Genomic DNA, 12,389 nt, shown 5'->3' with positions numbered 1-12,389 from the left:
TCCAATAATAAAAATTCCAGGAAGAGTATAAAAAAATATATAGGGGGTGGGATTATCAATGAAAATAATTCAAAAAAAATGTACAGACCCAAAGAACAGCTTTCTAGACTTTAAGGACTGACAGAGGTGGAGTGCAATAAAGAAAAACAGACCCACCCCAGGGCACACCACCGTGAAACGCCACCCCCTGGGGACTAAGAGACGACTCTCTCTGCTTCCAGATGGAAAAGCTGAGGAATGAGAATAGCTTCCTTCTCACCGGAAGGCAATAGAGCAAAGCCTTCAGATTTTCTGGAGGAAAATAATTTCCAGCCTGGAATTCTATACTTAGACTAACTAACAGCTGACCAAGGGTGGGGAGAGAATAAAGACACGTTCAGCTGGGCATAGTCTCAAGGAACGGACAGCCCACGGGTGTTTTCTCAAGCACCACTGGAGGATGTGCTCCACCAAAACAAAGGACTGAGCCAAGAAAGAGGAAGGCAGGAGGGGGAGGGGGCAGCGAGCTGAAGACCCTACACAGCAGAGACCCAGCAGGGTCCTTTTGGCCCACAGTGAAGGAGTCCAGGACGACACCTGGCAGCAGGTGCAGAAACCACCCAGTCCAGCTGGAAGCAGGTCAGGAGGCCCCGGAGACTTCTCCTGGAAGAAGCAATTGCATGGAAACTGATGCATCTAAATGTCTTGACAGCAGAGTCACACTGTTGGCCAAGAGCTTGGAGTTTACTTAGTTGTGAGTACAAGCAAACAAAGACACAAATTTTAAAAAAGACAATAAGAAACTCAGGGGGAAACAAAAACTTACACAGAAAGGGGACGAACATCACAGCATTGCCGGGAGGCTGGGAAGTGCGAGGGGAGGGAGGGGAGGGAGCACAGGGCTAACCGCTCCTCTCCCTTAACGTTGGGAGTCAAGGAGCTGGAGCTCCACTTCCAACTTCCGGCACCACACTGTGAGCGGCTCAACAGACTTGCTCCCCAGTGGAATTGCTGAAAATTATCTTAAAACAACCACTTAAAGTTTCTGAAAAGAGTCCTAAGGGCGTATGGCAAATGAAGAAACATTTATTCAAGGAAACCTAATAAACAGCAAAAGTCTGAGGTGTTTGAACTGTGATCCACTCCCTCCCTGTCCCCTCCCAGCTCAGTATGTGGAACAGCCGCTCCAGATGGGCGCAGCCAACAGCACAGAGCGCTTGCTCCCGCGTTCTCACTCTCTCTCTCCTTCTCTCTCCCCCGGCTCCCAGCTGGAGGCCTGCAGCATCTTCCCAGGAAGGGCAGGATATCAGTAGTTCTCATCCTGCCCCAGCTTAGGCTACAGAGGCTAAGTTCTGGAGCGGTGTCGCTTAGAGACCAGCACTCCTTTCTTCCTTTCTTCCTTTCTTTCCGGCCTCCATCAGGAGGATGAAGACTCTGCCTTCTGTGTGGCGTGCTGAGAAATAAATATTGGGACCCCAATCGCCCTCACCCTGACTCATTCAGAAGCAGAGTCGCCATGCCAGGAAAGGCAAGCTAAGACCAGAGGCTGCAGCCAGCTCCCGCTCCGCCAAGTGCCCAGTAACTAAAGCAGGGACGGCACTCAGAGAGAAGATGCCACTGTCCCCACTCCCGGCTCCCGGCTGAGATTGTGCCCAAGGGAAGAGACAGATCATAAAAGAGAGAGTTCCCAAAGAGCGTCTCAAAAGAACCGAATTCATTTCCAGCACAGCTTGAGAAAGTTGAAGACTGAGGGTGCTCTTGAAAACAAGAAAGGTTTTGGTTTAAACAAACAACAACTATTTAGAGGAGGCTGGTAGATTCATTTGAAATATAAAGTAAACCATAAACAGACCAGTGTATCAGAGAGAACCGGGGACGGACAGAGCTAAGAAGAGCCTCTGGGGGTCAGAACCATCTCAGACAATGACCTCAGAAACTCTGTCCACAAAAGAGGCCAGAACTGCTACCATGGACGACTTCAGAAGTCCAACATCCAACAAGAGAAAATGCACAAGGCCTGCTTCGACACAGGGAATGTTGGCCCACACACAAGAAAAATAGCAAGCAATAGAACCGCCTGTGAGAGGGACAGATGTCAGATCTAACAAAGAATTCTAAGTAGCTATTATAAATGTTTTCAAATAACTAAAGAAAACTACGATGCTTAGTGGAATGTAAAATAGGACAGCCTCTGCAGAAAACGTTCCTGCCATTCCTCAACAGTTTAAATTTTTTATTTATTGATTTGAGAGAGAGAAGCAGGTATTTGTTGTTCTACTCACTGATAGGTCATTGGTTGATCCTGTATGTGCCCCAACATGGGGCTCGAACCCAACCCTGGCATTTCGGGACGGCACTCCAACCAACTGACCAAAGACCATGTCCTCAAAAATTTAAACGTGAAGTTACCCTATGATCCAACAATTCCACGCCGAGGTATAAAACACCCAAGAGAAATAAAAACATACAGTCACGTGAAAACTTTCGCATGAATGTTCACAGCAGCCTTGTTCACAAGAGCCAAAAGCTGAAACCACCCAATATGCACCCACCGATGAATAGGTAAACAGCATGTGGCCTGTCGGCCCAACAGAATATTATCCGTCCACAGAGAAGGAATGAAGTCTTGACATGGGCTACAACGGGATGAACCTTGAACGCACATGCCCAGTGAAAGAAGCCAGTCGCAAAAGACCACACGCTCTGTGATTTGTTCACACAGAACGTCCAACGCAGGCAAACAGAGAGAGAGAGTGTGCACATCAGCTGCCGGTCGGGGCTGGGGCAGTGGGGGGGGATGTGGGGAGAGCTAAAGGGAACAGGATGTTTTTGAAGTAATGAAAATGCTCTCAGGTTGATTGTGCTGGCAGTCACACAATTCCATGAAACTGTGAACCACCACTAATTGTACCCTTTAAATGGGTGCATCAGAGGGTATGTGAGTTATACCTTAATAAAACTGTTACCGAAAAAGTCAAATAACTAACAAAAAAGTGGACATTCAAGAAGTAGCCGTGCAAGCACATTCTTTAGAAACATGAGTATGAATCCAAAACGATCAGCCAGAAGAAACGAAAGCAGTTGCCTCTCTGGGGTCAGAGAAATGGCGTGAGCTCCGAGCACAGCTGACCTTTGTAACAAACCCCGTGGAACTGTTGGGTGTTTTAAAATGATGTGCATGAAAACTTCGATGAAATGAAAACTTTGGAGACTTAAAAATAAAGTCCCCTCTGGTCTTGGGGCCTAAACCATGTCAGTCTGAGGAAAAAGGGGGGCTATACGGAGGGCAATGAAGGAGAGCGGGGAAGGGAGGGATGTCGACCTCAGATTCACTGCCCCAGAATCAGAAGCCTGTACATTTGGCTGAAGGCTGGGGTCTGGCCTCGTAGAGAGGAAGCAAGTGGGGACACACATCCGGCCTGGGCCTGCCCACATCCTCTCGACCTGGGCCATTGTCTCACGGGAGAACCTTCGGACTCTTCCATGCTCTAAGGACACCAGCCCACTGTTGGGGAAACAGTCTGTGTCCTTCAGGACTGGCGCTGGCCCAGGTGCCCGGGCACATATTGAACACCTACTGTGTGCCAGACACCTCATGATGTGCTCTTATAACCCTCTCAAGGGTCCTGGGAAGTAGATGAGTTTATCCTCGTGTTCCTGTGCCAGATGAGGAAACTGAGGCTCAGGGATGTTTAGCCGCTGATCTGGGCTCATGAAGCTAAAGGAGCCAGAGTGAGCTCCCAGGTCTGGCTGCATCCAAATCCGGTCCTCTTTTCACTGCAGCTCTCCCAGGGCCAAGGAGGAGGCAGGCAGAGTTGGAGAAAAAGGACCCCCTTCCTTGCTGGACGACTGAGGCCATGTTTGAGCCCGGCTTACTCCCAGAGGCTGGATTCTCGGTGTCTATTTCCGGGTGGGTTGCAGTGAGAAGCCCAAATTAATCGTTCTCAGGGAAGGTGATGGCTCCACCAGCCTGGGCACTGGAGCTGTGGGCAGTGGCCCCAAACAGGCTGGTCCAGCCCCCACGGGCCCCCAGCAGCCCAGTCACTAGATGGCTCCACCCACCACTGCTCACCTCTGTTTGGGTCACCCAGATGTTGAACATGTCAGGGCTACCAGGGGCCTCTGATGCCAGTTATGGTCACCCCACATTAGCCGTCCAGGGGAAGAATCAGTACCGACCTCCTATTCTGGAAGAAATCATAGTATCTCTTAGTCTCTATTGTACAAATGGGAGACACCACCCTCACAGAGAACACAACTTGCTCAGGGTCACACAGCGAGTTGGTGGCAGGACCAGCGCTCTAGCCAAAGCTTCACCCATGATGTCTTCTCTGCTGCTCCTTCACCAACAGGTAAGTTAGTGCCAGGGCCCTCCTGGCTGCCCACAGCAACACCTCACCCTGGACACCCCCGCTTCTTAGTCGCATGCTCCCTTGTTACTTTCTGCTCTTAACAACCAGCCTCAGTGCCAGGGAAGAAGCTACTAATTCATACTAAAAGGTAAGTGACCGATAAGTACCCATTTTCCCAAACGTTTAAAAAATATCTAAGAATTTGTCTCCTCCCTCTTGCCATGGCACACAGCTGCCACTCAGTAATGGCCACAACGACAGCTGGGAAAGAGAGCAGTGGGCCCATGTACACCATCAGCAGTGAGGAGGGCAGGTGTGAATTTAGACAGATTTGGGGTCCACCTCTGGATCTGACATCTAGTAACTGCAATCCTGGGAAAGTCAGTCAACTTTTCTGAGCCTTGGTTTCTCCATCTGTAAAGTGGGACAACAATATCCACCTCTCAGGGATGTGGCGAGGATTCGGGGGGACAATGTCCATGGAGTCCTTCGCACAGTGCGCAGGCCAGAGTGAGCTCCTGGAAGTGTGAATGTGGACCGTGAGAGATAAGGAGGGAGGGGGCAAGATTCTTCCTCTCTTTCTGTGATTTTCAGAATTATCTCACACACGAGTCTTGTCTCTCTGGTGAGACTGGGAGCTCCCTGATGCCAGAAACACAACTTGCCCCTTCTGAACCCCACCGGACCACAACCTTATGCCCAGCACAGGGCTTCTGTCATTGTAGAGGCTCAGTAAAACCTTCAGCCCCCAAGCATGGATGCAAAGAGACCAGCTTACTGTGAGGTGCCCGGACCCTGACTGTTGCACCAGCAAACCTGCCCTCCGGCAAGGAGCTCAGAGCAGCGTTTCACAGGGGCCCTTGGAGGTCGCCAGGGCCAACTCTCCCCATTCACAGGTAGGTCGACTGAGGCAACCAAGAGTGAAAAGACTCTCCTCGGGCCACAGCCTGGAGACCAAGGTCCTGCCTCTCACTGCCCCCTCCGGACGTTGGGAGGCTGGCTCAGCCTCCCAGTCCACTTAGGTCCCCCTTCTGTCCCCATCTGGGCCCCAGCACCATGATGTTCCCTCCAGAATGTTCTCTCAATGCCTGTTTTATTTTTAGATGCACCAAGACTGTTGGAGAAACAGGAAGGACACACATTTCCATCAAAAAATGTTGTCCTCATTTTGAAAACGCCCATCTCTTCTCTGCCTCACAAAGGCCACTGGGCCTTCCAGTTTGCCTTCTCGCTGCCCTGTCCACACTTGCGCCTTGTCCTCCAGCAGCTGGGCCATGCCCGCTCCCCAGCTCCTCTCCCACCCTGGTTCTCCCACCACCACCACGCTGCACCCACCGCCGTTCATGCCTGGAGTGCCTCTTGCTCCTCCTCCCACCTGGAAGGCCCTTCCCTCGTGCTCTGGTGCCAGAGCTGTTAGTCTTCCTGCGGAGCTCAGTAAAGGCTGGAGCCCACCGGGCTCCCCTGATCTGCACTCCATGGCACCCAGAACTCTTCTTTTTTTAACACATTCCCCACACTCATAAGGACTTAAGAATCTACAATTTAAAAATAACTTCAACTATACACACTCATTCCATCCTTGATAGGTTGAATGCTTCATGATGATAAGCTCTGTGTCTACGTTGTCCTTCAGTGTCTAGCAGGGCCCCTAGGACACAGCAGGTGCTCAAGGAACCTTTTTTGACAGACTGACCTACTAAGGCAAAAGAAACTCCCATTTGAGTGTCTACTATGTGTGGGTTCCTGTATGTTATTCTATCCTATCCTCACAAGAAAGGTGGGGTTGGTCGCCCCAGTTTACAGAAGAGGAAACTAAAGCTTGGAGAGGTGAAGCGACTTGCTAGAGGAGGAGAGAGGGACCTGATGGAAACTCAGCCCCTCCCCTCCCCCCAGAAAATCCCTCCCCTTGCCATTGTTAGGCCTCTGCTCTTGGGGTCAGTCCAGACCCACCCCAGGCTCCAAACAGGCTAGAGCTGGCCCAGTTCTATGAGCACCCACTGCTGTGGCATCATCTCCTCTGGGACCCTTCAAAGCTCCCCAGTGGGTCCAAGGCTGATAAATCATGGACCACTGTGGCGCCTCAGCGCCCTCTAGTGGTGGCAGGAAAGAGCGACTAAGGAGGGGACGTACACGGGAGGGTGTGCAAAAAGATGGAGAAAGTTGGAGCCGAGGAAGGGGTTGAACAGGAGCAAGAAGAAACAAGCAAGGCATTTGTCCTTGGCTTCAAAGCCCCCCCTTTACCCCTCCCCTGCCAGCATCCTCTCGGGGTTTCTGCCCACCAGCTCAGCCTAGGTCCCGGGACCTCGGAGGGAGACCCCTGCCAGCACAGGTTGTAAGGGAGGAAATTGGTCTCTCCTTCCCGCCTGGGACAGTTTGCAGTCTTCTGGGATCGAGCTGTTGACCTCACCCAGCTAAAACCGGGCTAGGAAAGAGTGCCTTTCCATCTCGCCTTCCCGCCCAGCCAACCCCAAAATCCCAGCAGCTGTGGTTGCCATGGTAAGAGCACCCCCCACCCTTTGCACATAAATAAACTGCAACCTGGGGACCTGGAGCTGCTGGAAGAGGCCGAATGTGCAGCACCAGCTCATTTCCCACTCCTCTCACTTCGGGATAATTAGTGCAAATTAAATTTCACACCCTACTCTGAGCAGAGCAGCGAGCGCTCCCGGGGAATGGATGCGGGCGGTTCAGGGGAGAGCACACTCCGCTGTCTCTCTGCAACGCGCAGACGTGAGAGAACATTTCTCAGCCACGAGTCCTCAGCAATTCCCCAAAGCCGCTGGCACCCAGGCAGGCTCAGACACATGCACCCGTGTGTGGGTGGAGAAGAACCCTGGAAATGGGAGACGAGTTCAATGCCAACGCTGGCACCCCTCAGCCAGGCTTCCCTCGTCTGCAGAACCAAAAGGATGGGCCATGGACAGGAACCCCTCAAAAACACGCACGCATGTCCACATCTACATGCCCACCCTCAGCACGGCTTCCTCCTGTGACCCGTGTGGTCACGCAAGGCCCCGAGCTAAGGAGGGCCTGTGTTTGCTTTCAGGCTCTGTCTGCTATCTAATATTTTTAAGAGGTTTGTTTTTGTTGTTTTATTATTTATTTTATTTTATTTTATTTTAATTCCTCTCCTGAAGCTATGGTTATCCATCTTAGAGAGAGGGAACAGAGGGAGAGAGAAGGGGAGAGCCTTCATTGATGTGAAACAGAAACATCCATTGGTTGCCTATCGTACCCACCCCAACCGGGCACCAGATGGGTCCTGCAATTTGGTTATGTCCCCTGACCGGGAATCGAACAGTCAACCTTTCAGTTTACAGGACGATGCTCCAACCAACTGAGCCAAACTGGCCAAGGCTACCATCTAATTTTTTAACTAGAGGCCCACATTTCCTTTTACAATGGACCCTGCAAATTATGCAGCTCGTGCATTTACACATATTAAGTATCTGAACAACCAAACATGCTAGACACACCTTGACGCCAATAGTGATTAATAGCAGACCACATGCTGTTCTAAGTGCTGTCTGTAACTTTACGCCACTGAACACTCACAAGAACCCCGTGAGGCTGGTTCATTCGGTATTTCTAGAATTTTAATGTTGTCAGCCCTGGGGACCATGATTAAGTGCAGGTTCTGAGTCAGAAAGTCTAGGGCAGGGCCTGTGACTCTGCATTTCTAACAAGCTCCCAGGGGAGGCTGAGGCTGCCTGTCCCCAGGGCCTCATTTTGAGAAGCAAAGGTGTAGTCAAGGCTGTTGCTGCCCCCATCCCCCCGCTGCTGTGAGGTGGGCCCCCTCTCGGGGCACTGCCCTATGCCAGCCCAAGCTGCCTCGCCAGAAAATGCCTCAGAGATGACCCCCCGCTCCTGCCACCAAGAGAGCTGGCCTCCTTCCCTCCAGGTGGGCCAGCTGTTCCGTGTCATTCATGCTCCAGAACTCGGTGTGGCATCAGGCTGAGACCAGACTCCAGCCAAACCCACACCTAGCTTGGCTTCTCCTCCAACTCTGTGCTGGTTCACTCCCTTATAAGCTCCTCCCCAAATCAGTCACATGTGTAGGAATGCCTGTCTGGGGCGCTGCTTCTGAAGAACCCGACCTAGTCAGGGAGACACTGTTATTATCCCCATTCCGTTGATTGAAAAACTGATGGTGGTTAACTTACCCAGGACAGACAAGCGGCAAAGCCAAGATCTGAGTGGGCAGCCGAGTTCCACGACACAACCCCACCACACACTCCTGTGAATGCACCCGCCGTGTGTGCCCGTACACACACAGCATCTCTGCATGCACACTGATGCTCACGTGCACATACGTAGGTATCATCGCTTCAGGCTAACATCTACTCGCATGCATGCACATCTGTGTCTGTATCCGAAAAGATGCAGGTGTGCAAACCCCTTCATTCATTTGGCGAGTAAGTGAATAATTGCACAATAGTGCACATGTACATCTGTCCATCTATTCCCAGGCCTCACCCCATCGTGCTGGAGCTTTGATGTCTCCCTGAAATTAGGGGGGGCCCTCCTCCCCACTCCCTCAGCCCTATACTTGCTCTTGTTTCCAAGTCTGTTTCCCCTGCTGGTCTGAGAGGTCCCCTAAGGCAGGGGACCTGGTCTGATCTGTCATGGTAAACACGGGGTCTGGCCTATAGTACGTGCTCAATACACATTCCTGGAACTGAATTTAATCCAGCTCTGCCATTTGCTAGTCATGTGACTTCTGACGAGTCCCTTCCCTCTTGGAACCTCAGTTTCCTTCCTTCCAGGTAGGGGGCGCTATAGCAGGTGGACCCAGTTCAGCGTTAAGGAAGGCGCTGGGGAAGATTCGTTCAAGGAAGAACCGGCATCCCGAGCTGAAATCCGAGGGAGAATCAGGATTTCTCCAGGGGAAGAGGGGCAAGGAGAGTTCTAGTCAGGCGGAACAGCACGTGCAAAGGCGCAGAGGTAAGGGAATGCGGTTCATTCAAGGAGAAGCCTATTCAAGGGGGAAAACCATGTGTCTGGAGCTCAGTGGGGAGAATCCCCCAGGTGGAGGCCGAAAATATGCCTAGGGGGCCACGGTTTAGATTTTTTTTTTCTTGAGGGCAAAGGAGAATCATAGAAAATTTTAGTGACGACATCCGATTTGGGTTTTTAGGGCTCCCCGGGTAAACACAATTTCACCCTCCACTCCCACCGACTCGCTCTAGGCACCCTGCAGGGCTGTTCAGAGCCATTTCTCTAGAGCTTATTAGATGTGTCCTGCGGGCCAGGCCCAGAACAGCGGCTGGGAACTCATCTCCGTCCCAGCCTCGGAGGAGCCTGCAGGCTGGGGGACCACCATGCCTCCCCTGCACTGGTATGACCTGGGCCCCCCAAGGCTGTGTGCCTTTGAACACGTCACTCTTCCCCCTAGGCTCCAATCTTTCCATTTGTAACGTGAGAGCGTGGGGTGCCATTACCCCTCAGAATCTGGCCAAGAATACCAAACCCCCTAGGCTGCAGGGATTGGTTCCAGGGTGGGCACATGACCCAAGCTGAGCCAATGAGAATCCATCCTGAGGCCCTTTCCGGATGTCAGTTGCCCCTGAAAATCACACGGCAAATGTGGGTGTGAATGCATGCGCGTGTTTTTGGAGGGCGAGAAAGTCTGTAGCTTCTGCTACATTCTCCAATGCCTCCATGGCCTAAAGGAGGGTGATAAATGCTGGCCATCAGGAAAACTCAGCAACAGGAAGAGGTTAGGGTAAGGAACTTGTTACCTGTGTGAAGGGAAGCATGGAGGGATTGAGGCTCTGAGTGAGTGAATGTATTCAAGTCTCAACAGATGCTTTTACCTTCGCCGAGCTAGGATGGCCTTGATCACGGTGACAGGTAAAAAGAGTTCGTGATGAGTTCCAGCACCCCTTTTTCACAGTTGGCTGTCCTCAGGCAAGTGACAACCTCCCTGCACCTGTTTCCTCCGCCTGTAAAATGAGGACACCCTCAGGTCCGATCTCGCAGGAAAAGGATTCAATGAGATCTGCAGGGGAGGTTCTCAGTTCAGGGCGGACACAGAGTAAACATGCAATAAAGGCCAGTCAGCACCAGTCACAGCTTGGCACAAATCAAACTGAGAAAAATCACCCCCAAACAAAGAGGAAAGCAATAATCTTTCGCAGGTTGTCCCTCCATCACAGAGGGACTCCCACACCTTGTCTCCTGCCCACTGGGACCTCGATAGGTGCCTCACCCCCACGTGTCCCCAAAATGTCCATCAGTTCTCCTTACCTTGGGACCAATCAGAGGCAGGTTGGTGTCCAAGCTTCCATTCTGATGCTCGAGGCCTGCTCAGCTCTGTGCCCTGGAGCTGGGGGGTCATATTCCTTGTATATGTATATGGTGGGAAGCAGTTTCCTATTTTCTATAGCTTCTGAGATGGCTCCTGAGGTGTCCCCCCCCCCGTATTGATGTTCTGTGTGAGCCCCGCCGCTTGAGTGCCTGCTGGACCTAGTGGCTTGCTTCTAACAAATAAAACACCACAGCGCCATTGGGATGTCCCTTTAAAAATCAGGTGACGACAGACTTTGGCTTCCATGTTGCTCGCTCGCTCGCTGTCTCTCTCTCTCTCTCCCTTCCCTGCTCTGATTGAAGCCGCTGCCCTGGTGTGAGCTGCCCTGCGGAGAGGCCCACGTGGCAAGGACCTGAGGGTGGCCTCTCAGTTCCTCTCCATCCAGCAACCCACCAGGAAATGAACCCTGCCAGCAGAAGCGAGCTCGAGAGCACATCCCTTCCCAGTCGGGCCTTGAGATGATGCAGCCTAGGCCGATGCCTTCGCTGCCGTCTCGTGAGGGGCCCTGAGCCAGAGGACCCAGCTAAGCCGCCCCTGGGCTCCTCACCTACAGAGACTCTGGCACACTCAGTGGTGTGTGAAGCCACTACATTTGGGGGTGAACTGTTACACAATACTAGATAACTCATACACAGAGCAGAAAGGGAGGGGGTTTGATTTTTTTATTTCTCTCTTAGCTGAAAAGCCCAGGAGTAGAGTTTGAAGTTGCAGGTGTGGCTGGATCCAAATGCTCAGTTGTCAACAGGGATGTGTCCGTCCTAGCTTGGGCTTCCATGAGAATTGATGCTGAGACAAGGACCTGGGTGCCGGTGGTGTATTTGGGAGGGAGTGTGGGAAGCAAGAGTGACAGAGAGAGAGGAGATGGGGGCAAGGAAGAAGGAAAGGGTGATAAATGTGTTTTCAAATTTGCTGCTGAACAGGCTGGACCTCTCTGCAGCCTCCAAGAAGCATGCTGCCTCCCACCATTGTCCTTCTGAAGAACGGGAGCCAGGGCCTCTCACCCACCAGCTCCTCACTGCACTGGTTAAAGGCGGGCCCCAGTGTATTAACTTCCCAGAAAGTCAGAGCTGCACCGACACTGTGGCTGAGCAGCCTTCTCAGCTCCAGAGACACTTGTCATGGACCCTGGCATGAGGTGATGCAGGATGCCCAAAGCATCTGTGCACCGTCTCCTCCACCCTCAGCTCGCCTCCTCTGAGATGCCTGCAGCATCGGGCAGCCTCTTCCCTGCTCTTCCAGCAGCAGCAGTGCAGCAGCCGCAGGCTCTCTTCCCCTTTGGAAAGAGCTGTTTCCCAGTAGTGCCAGCAAAGTCTCAGGACAGCATTTCATTGGATGACAAAGATCACATGCTCATCCCTGACCTAACCACTGCTTCAGCTGGCTAGGCCTGGGTCTTGACCTATCCCTGGAGCCATGAACTAGAAGTAGCTCTTCTACTGAAATTTGGTAAGAAGGAGGAGGAAGAGAAAAAGAAAAAAAAAAAGAAATGAATGCTGGCAGGACGACAGACAGACTTCTGTGAAGTCTCTGATTCAGAAGGTTTGGGGTGGGGCCCACAAAATCGCATGCCTGACAAGTTCTCAGGTGCTGGTGTTACTGGTGCTGCTGGTGCAGGGACCACACTCTGAGAATCCCTGGAATGGAACCCGACAGGTGATACGGCTGCTTCATTCCTGGCACTTTTGTTTTGGTGACACATGCATGTAGGCACGCAGTCACCAAGGGAAAGGCATCCCTTACCGAGAGCA

At 52.0% G+C, this 12,389-nt stretch overlaps 1 long non-coding RNA gene across 1 annotated transcript in view; it reads right to left on the bottom strand.

The window, feature by feature from the left end:
- The window catches only part of LOC119045397 (uncharacterized), a 41,837-nt gene extending 31,176 nt beyond the window's left edge, over positions 1-10,661 (bottom strand). Inside the window, exons 1-2 of the long non-coding RNA XR_005081777.2 lie at positions 10,581-10,661; positions 10,148-10,276 (exon numbers count right to left, since the gene is read on the bottom strand). This is a non-coding gene — a long non-coding RNA (uncharacterized LOC119045397). The remainder of the gene's footprint in view (positions 1-10,147; positions 10,277-10,580) is intronic.
- Positions 10,662-12,389: the final 1,728 nt, after the last annotated feature.

This window comes from Artibeus jamaicensis, unplaced genomic scaffold, assembly GCF_021234435.1.
Source record: "Artibeus jamaicensis isolate MK-2021 breed Jamaican fruit bat unplaced genomic scaffold, CSHL_Jam_final scaffold_847, whole genome shotgun sequence".
NCBI lineage: Eukaryota > Metazoa > Chordata > Mammalia > Chiroptera > Phyllostomidae > Artibeus > Artibeus jamaicensis.
The sequence above is the reverse complement of the archived record's forward strand: the minus strand, read 5'-3'. Positions and strand labels throughout refer to the sequence as shown.